The sequence below is a fragment of the Triturus cristatus genome, chromosome 1_2, assembly GCF_964204655.1.
Source record: "Triturus cristatus chromosome 1_2, aTriCri1.1, whole genome shotgun sequence".
In the NCBI taxonomy this organism is placed as follows: Eukaryota; Metazoa; Chordata; class Amphibia; order Caudata; family Salamandridae; genus Triturus; species Triturus cristatus.
In genome coordinates this window covers 131,931,146-131,940,336 of record NC_140580.1, presented here as the reverse complement: position 1 = coordinate 131,940,336, position 9,191 = coordinate 131,931,146, and the positions used below count along the sequence as shown (strand labels likewise).

Here is a 9,191-nt window from a genome sequence, read left to right as displayed (position 1 = left end):
ATTGCTAAGCGGCAGCATTTGCCGGTCTCAGCGTGTATTAGCCTCATTGTATCTCCGCATTCCAACTCACCGCGTAGCCGCTCAACGTGACGACGCATCCCTACTACGTCTGGCGGCCATCTTAGATCAGGAAAGTTCATCGTCGTGACAGTGTACATTTATCTCAGCTGCTACACTGTTCTCAGCAGAGTTTCTGGGAATAGTTATTATGTAGCGCATTTACATACAAGAGTGATGCGCGCTCCATGGGAAAATAAATAGACATTCACTCAACACGTGAAACGAAGAATACTAAGGTTTCCACACAAACTGACAATGCCAAAGCAACAGTAAACTGTCTCTTCTGCAGGTGCTACATCCACGAGGGTTATCCTCACACGGTGATACACTCACCAATCGGGGAAAAGAAGTAAAGGAAAGGAAAAGAAGTGTTAACTAAAATAAAATAAAAAATAATAATAATTTGTTTTTGTAGGTCATATTGTTGGTAAAGGTGTGTTATTATAACATAGAAACAAATACTATTTCCAACAATAATTGACATACAAGCTTTCTTGCCACGCGTTCCGGAATATTTTGTCTTGGTTGCTAAACAACACCATGTCTCAACAATCGAATCAACAAGTCTCTGTGTCATTACCTCCTCAATTTCTCAGTGAACCTGGCACACCATCAATTTCATGGGAAGACTGGATACACATGTTTGAGAACTATTTAGACGCTTTGGATGGACAAGAGTTTTCTGCTAAACGCAAAAAAGCGTTATTACTAAGCGCTTTAGGTAAGGAGGGTCAACGCGAATTTCCGTATCTTCGCCAAGCGTTGCAAGCAAGCGGACAGCCAATTCCAAATGAGTATAAGGAGACCATAACAAGACTGGAAGTGAGATTTGGCAAGGAAGAGAATCTCGTCATGAACATATATACGTTCTACACTCATAAACAACGTTCTGAAGAATCGATTGATGATTTTGTAGCACGCCTTAGAGAATTATCTGTCAAATGTAATTTTGGAGCCATGAGTGACGAGCTGATACGTGATCAGCTCATAGTACAGTGCAACAATAAAAACATTCAGGAGAGATTGTGGGCAGCCAAGAATCCGTCGTTGAAATTAGCTATAGATTTAGCGAAAGTAGTGGAAAAATCAGAAAAATGCATGAAAGAGTTAGAAAAATATAGTTCACAACAAGTTTCGGTTTCAGTTGTGGCAGAGAAGCCTAAGAATGAGTGTGAGAGAGGAAATGAAGAAACGGTTGGTATAGTTACGTCTAAAGGGAAAAATCCCTTAAAGAAAAGTACTTTTGTAAAATATCCCAACACTAGATTTTGTTCCAGATGTGGTAGTAATAGCCATAGTTCAGATGCAAAATGTTGTTTTGCGAACAACAAGGAGTGCCTCAAGTGTGGGAGGTTGGGCCATTTCTCAAGAATGTGCCGGAGTAAAGGTAATACGAATGTGGCTGTTATTGAAGATAACCCATAGTAGTGAAACGTGAAAAAGACAAAATGTTGAGTGTGGATGATTCTGACATCAACAATTGCAATGAAAAAAGGGAAAAAAAGACCCAAAGCAGAGTTTCTGGTCAATAGTCGCACAGTAACTCTGATGGTTGACACAGGTTCAAGACACACTATCATTCCTGAGTCCCTATTCAGGGATGAGTGGCGTGATACTGTCTTGAAGGAGAGTGATATCTCTCCAACTGGGTACCAAGGTGAGAGTATAGAATTGTTGGGGTACTTTGATGCAGACATTCATTTTAAAGACAGGTCAATTAAAGGGAAGGTATAGGTTGCCGTAGATGGACCACCAATTCTTGGTTGGATCCATCAATACGATTTACATATAATAGTAAATCCGAGAGCACCCAACCAAGTAATGGTAGTAGATGACCACACTCTTAGCGACATACTGTATGGTGCAAGAGATGTGTTTAGAGATGAATTAGGAGAATTAAAGGGCTATGTTCACAAGATTGTTATAAAGAATGGCACCATCCCGGTACAACACAAAGTAAGAAGAATTCCACTATCAGTCAAAGATGAGGTTAAAAAAGTAATTAATGAAATGTTACAGGGTGGTGTCATTGAACCTGTTGAGGCCTCTTCATGGGTGTCTCCGGTCGTCATCACGCAGAAGGCGGATGGCAAAATTAGGTTGTGTGTGGACTTAAGATCTTTAAATAAATATGTGGTGGCAGACACTTTTCCCCTTCCCAACATAGGAGAGTTGGTCTCCACTCTACAAGGGGCGAAGTCTTCACGAAATTAGATTTGAAGAGATTCAAAACATTTAACAGCGTTCATAACCACAGAGGGTACATTTCAGTTCACAAGACTCCCTTTTGGTTTAATCTCTGCTGCTAGTGTCTTTCAACGCATGGTCACAGAGATTTTTAAAGGAATAAAGAAAGCCGTGTTCTTTCAAGATGATATACTTGTGTTTGGTGATACTATCTCAGAACACAATTTGGTGCTCAAAAACATGTTGCAAAGAATAGATGATGCTGGTTTGACTCTACGCAAAGAGAAATGCTGTTTCCTTGTTCAACACATAGAGTATTTGGGCTATGCGATTTCAGCTCAGGGAGTCAAACCAAAGAAAAATCTCTTAGAGGCCATAAACCTGGCTCCATGTCCCACAGACAAAGAACAACTTCGGTCATTCATGGGGCTTATAGAGTTTTATTCTAAATTCGTGAAGAACTTCTCAGACAAAACATTGACATTGAGATTGCTGCTAAAAAAAAGGAGTAACATTTTGTTGGAATGTTAACCACGATGAATACTTTAATTCGATAAAAAAAGAATTGTGTGAGGCTAAGGTTTTGACTCCCTTTGATATCAGGCGTATTTCTGTATTGATTGTGGATGCTAGTGCCACAGGCTTAGGGGCAATTCTTTTACAGATATGTCATGAAGGAGAGAAGACCATTGCCTTTGCGTCACGCACCCTCTCTTCTCCTGAGCAAAACTATTCAGTAATAGAGAAAGAGGCATTAGCTGCTGCCTGGGGAGTACAATATTTTAGGACATATTTGTGAGGTACAAAATTCCAACTCAAAACTGACCACAAACCCTTGTTAAAAGTTTTGTCGCCAGGTGGGGCTGGGAAAGGCTCACCAAGATTGGCAAGATTAGCTTCCAGACTCCAAGAATATCAGTACGACATTTCTTATATTCAAGGTTGGTGTAATATACAGGCTGATTGCCTCTCAAGACTCCCTATCAAAATGGAGAACACATAAAACAAGTTTTCTGATGTGCATACTGATGGGGCTGTGGCTATTATTCATGATGTGGTAGCTCTAAGTGAGGGTAGTTTTACCAAAGATTAATGGCTTGCCGCAATGGAAAAAGATATAGTTCTTACTAAGTTGATTGAGCTGGTAAAGTTAGGAGCCAGGCGGGAAAGCTGTGTTCAGCCCCCAGTGCGACCGTTTCTTAAAGTATTGGATGAATTATCAACCTGTGGTGATAGTATTCTAATGAGGGGCGACAGGTATATTCCACCATGCAACTTAAGACAAAAACGTTTGCAACTGGCTCATGAAGGTCATTTAGGGCAAACACTCACACAACGTAGACTCAAGGCAGACTTCTGGTGGCCAGCCATGGATACTCAAGTAGCATCCTGGGTAGAAAATTGCCCTGTTTGTAGAGATAGTGAAAAGAGACTCAAAGTTGGCTCTAGTTCAATGCTGAGCCACATTATTACTCCAGATTTACCATGGCATAGTGTATGTCTTGATTTCATTGGTCCGATGGATGAACTACTGTTCAGTCAACGTTTCGCCATAGTTATTGTTGTTGTTTATTCTAAATGGCTTGCAGTGGGATTTGTTAAAGACATAACCACTGATTGCACTATACAGTTCCTTAAAAGTATATTCCTTAATGAGGGTTATCCTTTAGTACTAATCACGGATAATGGCACTCAGCTTACTTCTCAGAAAATGCGTTCATTTTTATCTGGTTGTGAAGTGACTCACCACCGCACTTCTCTCTATAACCCACAAGCTAATGGTGTGTGTGAGAGGGCTAACAGAGTGGTTAAAGGAATTATTCAAATGACTTGTGCTTCGGGTGGGTTTGCCAATGAGATAGTCAAAGATATGGTGTGGGCCTACCGAACCACTGTTCATACAGAAGATTGTAGGTCTCCTTTTGAGCTCATGCGTGGCAGACGTCCTGGCACTAAGCTTGCGCCCTCCTGGATCAAAAATTGTCTTGTTGAAGGTAATCATTCTGAGTCTAGTGGCTATACCTCTAAAACAATTTCTGTAGGTGACTTGGTTAAAGTTAAACCAGGTAGAGTGACCAAAGGTCTTTCCAAATTTAGAGGTCCACATGTGGTTAAGGAAATTTTTCCACACTATGTTGTACTTGACAATGGTGAGAAGTGGAATCGTCGCAGGGTAGCACTTTATTGCAAGTCCACATCTTCCAGTGACATCACTAAGCCAGTAAAACCTGCTCAATCCAGTAGTGGTTACTTGCTATCTACCCCAGAGTTTTCTACCTCTTCTTCTGATGTAATTCGTTGTAGGGAGGAAGGGGGTGGTGATGCCTTTAACCCTAATGATGTGCAGAGTCAAGTTCCTCATAATAATGTTTCTCATCAATCTGAGGGTACTAGAGGTGTGAGATCTCGCAGACTTCCTGTCTATCTGAATGATTACTTTTGTTAATGTTTCTGATGTGTACTTTCTCTATGGTAGTTTTAATTGTTTTAATTTTTAGGGAAGAAGATGTGTTGTAAACACTTAATATCTTTAATGTACTTACCGATCTTCCTGTTATGTATTAATGTACTTACTGATCTTCCTTTCATGTATTAGCCCTTCCTTTATGTCCGTTCCCCATTCTTTCTTTGGAACACTTGTTGGGTTCTAAGTGCTTGTGTCTAATCCAAGCTGTATTCTGAAGTGGTCAGTTGGTGTCTGGTCAGCTGGTGTGGTGTACGCTTCGTCTCTGCTCCAGTAATAAATATCCTGTTTATGGTGAAGAGGCTCCAGTGTTGTTTATACAACCATCTACATCAGGGCTCTCACTCTGTTTCCTCTCCTTTCTTTTATTTGCTCCCCTGTGAAATGGATCTAAAAAAGGAACACACTTTTGCTGGAAGTGTTGTATACTTCTGAAATTTGAATTCCAAAGTAGGCATCGGGAAGAAAAGGTTAAAAATATGAAAAATAAACAAAGTAAGACAGAGTGGTAGCAAACTAGCCAGACTGATTTTATTCACACCCAAACACATTAGCGCCACTTTTACAGTTTGCCAGTAAAGCGCTATTTTTGTTTTCTTGCTTTTGTTTTCCCGGGGCTTGGAACTAGTGCACCAATCCTGGAGGTACTGCAATGCATGGATTGGGAAACAAAATGTGTACTGCGGCTCTGCTTTCAGGGATGTGATCTTTTTTACCATACTGCTTATGTTTTGTAAGGATATAAGCAATGGACAGGGCCCTGTATTCATGTCCTTCCTTAACATTTCATTCAAAAGCACTCACTGATTTCTGAATAGTGAGTGTAAAAGCGTTAATGTAACCATGTTCCTGATTACATTTCACATGGTTTGCTAAATTTTGCATTCCCTATTAGTGTTAACTTTTTTTTGTAGGCTGCATATTGCTCTTGTCTAGTGCGTAATTTAAATTGAGCTGCATCCAGGTGTTTATAGCCAGCAGCAATTGGGTGCAGTTGAAGGCAGTGTGACTTTTTCTCAGTGGGGCAGAATGGTGTTCAGTGGGGGAGAGGATGTGGCACTATGGCCAGAGCTGCTGAATTTGGAACCGGGGAACTAGGTTCAGCCTTCATGACCAGTCCACCAGACCATTCTCCTGAGGGAGCACATTCCCATGCTAGACCTTAGAAGGCTACGCAAGACCTTAGAAGCCCTGGTGTCTTAGCACCAGCAGGTGGACCCTAGCATGACAAGTTTAAGTTAACCTTCAAGGCTTGTCCACCACTATCCATACTGAAGTTCACCTCCAGTCTTGCAGGTAGACCTATGAAGCAGCACACCCTAGAACAACAGTGACCCTGTCACTGAGGTCACAAGACCCTTGAGAAGGGCCAGCTCTAGGGCAGTGCAACCAGTGTGAACGCACCGGGTGCTGACTTTGGGTGGAGGCATCATTTTTTCAAGTATATTATGGTTTTAAAAGTGCTTTCTGCCTCCTTTCTGGCCTCAAGCAATTTAGTTAAAATCCTAACATAGAACAGTGAGACATTAACTGTCATCTAAGAGCTGCATACAAACTGCAAGGTATGAATTAGAGTGTTATGTTTTTTCCCCCCAGTCTTAGATTATCCTAATGTTGCACAGAGTATTCTTTTGGATAGAAATCAATTGTGAATAATAAAGAGAACCCCCAATCATGGTATTACGTTTTAAATTATGAGTTTGTGTTTCTCCAGACCAATCACTATTGAACTATACAGCCTACTAGTATGGTTGTCATGTGACTCCTACACCTTGTAATCCTTAGTCTTATGTAACATTTTCTATACAGTGATTTACACACATATTGATTGTCTCTGTGTAATGTGTGTGATGTAAAGTGCTCTGACACCCTACAATGGTATGAGTGGAGCTGTAAATCAAATTAAATGCAACTGAGAGTGGGGTTATGGAGACTTGAGGGGCACTGTTAAAGGGTGGTAGTGAGGTAATCCGTGGCGGAGGTGGTCATTGGGGGGCACCAACAAACATTAATGCACAGGGCACCACCAGTGCTAACGCTGGCCCTGCCCTTGTGGCCAGTCTGCCTCACCCATAGGTCCCTCTATTGGCCTTGTTTCAGCAGTAGAAGCTGCAACTCACCAGGGATTGGCAATGCAGGAGTTGCACTCACACCAAACTAAGGGGTCTATTATGATGGCGGGCGGATCTGAAGAACTGGGCCTTTAAGGGCCTGGCAGCGCAGGGCACGCCTGAAATCTCCGAGTTCACCTGCCTTGTTGTACAGAGACACGGAATACTCTGTTAGCGTAGAAAACCAAATTTATTAGCTGCAGCTACGCACAGTTATCCTAGAAGTACATCAGTGGTAGGTTCTCAGGAGACTGCCACTTTACTCCGTGGCTCACAGTCTTTTATAACCTTATACACCCAAAGAAAAACACTCCCCATGCACCAAATATTAGCCAATAGGAAAACATTCAAAACAAGGCACCATGTAACCAGAACATCCCCCTTGAGTCGTGTTCTTGCCCAGCCCCATAAGTCAATCAATGACGGCACCTATAGGTCAATCAGTAATGGCAGGACGTGTTTGTGTGCTTCAAAGGACGACTTGCAAAATAAGATAATGCATAGAAAGAATACCGATGGCCAACAGATAGTTGGGACAAGGATTAGTCAGTCTAGACAAGGATTAGTCAGTCTGGCTAGTTCCTGGAATTGGCTTCACAACAAGGAAGGGGGGTTATTTGACATGTAGCAGTACAAAGGGCAGAAACACTTCGTTCGCCGAGCTGCCTGAGTGAGGGCAACACAAAATGGCGACGGAATACAAAATGGAGTCGAAACTAAATTACCTCAGACCCTCCTTTTGCCATTACGGAGGCAAAACACATAGACTCATGTTAATCTGAGTCAATGTCAATAGCCATGAGGTCGTCAAGCTGTTGCTGTAACATCATTTTCATATTTTCGGCTTTCTGTGAGACAGGCCTTGGAACACACATGGTGGCACAAAGGCCGCAGATAGCAGGACCACATTGTAGACAGAGGCAACACAAGAAGATAATGGCCAAAATCATTCCAATGAAAGTCAATACTTTCCATCCCCATGTGGACAGTAATCCCCAAAACCATTCTGTCAAAGACCAATCTCCTTCATCCTGGTGAATGGACTCAGCGATCAGATGCAATTTAGAGATGGCCTGGTATACTGTAGGGGCGTTGTCAGGTATGTAAATGCAACAGCTGGATCCAATCAATTTACATACTCCACCACGGTCTGCAAGAATGATGTCTAAAACCATCCTGTTCTGTAATGTCATAAGTCGGTCCGCCTGAAGCTCGGCTGTGAGGTTACTCAGTGCCCCTACAGTTTCATCTATCGTTGCCTCAACAACTCGAGTGAGGTGCCTTATGTTTCTGCTATTGGCCATAGGGCCCCAAAATGGGAGGAATCCTTTGAAAAAGTCGCCTCCCTCTTGTCCTGCTGTATCTTCTGAATTAATGACGCCCCTACTGTACCTATTTCTGTGATGTCCCGAAGGGGCGGTATATGTCGGAGGAAGGAGAAAAGCCACGTAACATGATCCTGAGAAATTAGTTGGTAACCATGTATAGGCCCTGTCATGGCAAACGAAATACGTTCCCTGAGATGGCACTAACGGTGGAGAAGTCTTAGATGCATAGGTATATGTATGTGCACAAGAGCTCGTTCCCAATTGAGCCTTAGCATTCTGACCATTTCCTTGGAGACACAGGTGGCCTCGTGGGGTACAGTCCAGATGGGCGGGGATCTCTTTCGTCTGGCCCTATCTGTAAGGCTAGTAACGTAACGGGTCACGTTCCAGCCAATGTATGCCCGTCGTTCGTCGCGGGGGAACTTATTAATTTTCCTGTAATATTTGCTCATAGCCAATATTCCCTTTACCAGAGGGTCATGACTAACGTCAACCCCACCCCCATATGGACCAACAGGGTGCCGGGGTTGGTTCTCGTAAGCATTAGAGAACATAGACACATAAGCCCAAGCAGACCCCTCCAGGGAAAAAGGGAAAACTAAATATGGCATCCCTTTATCCGTAGTATGGGGCAAGAGTCCAAAAACCCAACAATCGGTGGTATTGACCACCAATTGATGCTGGTGCAACAATTGAATGAATGAATTATTGAAATATTCCATTCTCCTACTTTGCTCATGTTCTGGTAGTGTATGTAACTGGTGCGGGGAGGCAGTGGTGTGAAAAGACACGGGATGGGAGGTAGGTGTAGGTGTCTGCTGCATAATATAAGTAACCCAACCCACACAAGCTAATATAGTACATAAAAAGATTAAAATACACAACGTTATACCACATCTATTAAATAATAATTTGCAATATTTCTTCTTCATTTTATCCTTCTTATCATTTTTCCTTAATATAATAGAATCCATCCTCTAAATTTTGCTCGTGGCAGTCTTCCTTCTTCACTCAGCTGTGATTATCAGCCGTCCTATGACA

General features: G+C 42.3%; 1 pseudogene; it reads right to left on the bottom strand.

The window, feature by feature from the left end:
• Positions 1-7,595: 7,595 nt before the first annotated feature.
• LOC146866957 (endogenous retrovirus group PABLB member 1 Env polyprotein-like) lies at positions 7,596-8,974 on the bottom strand (annotated as a pseudogene).
• Positions 8,975-9,191: the final 217 nt, after the last annotated feature.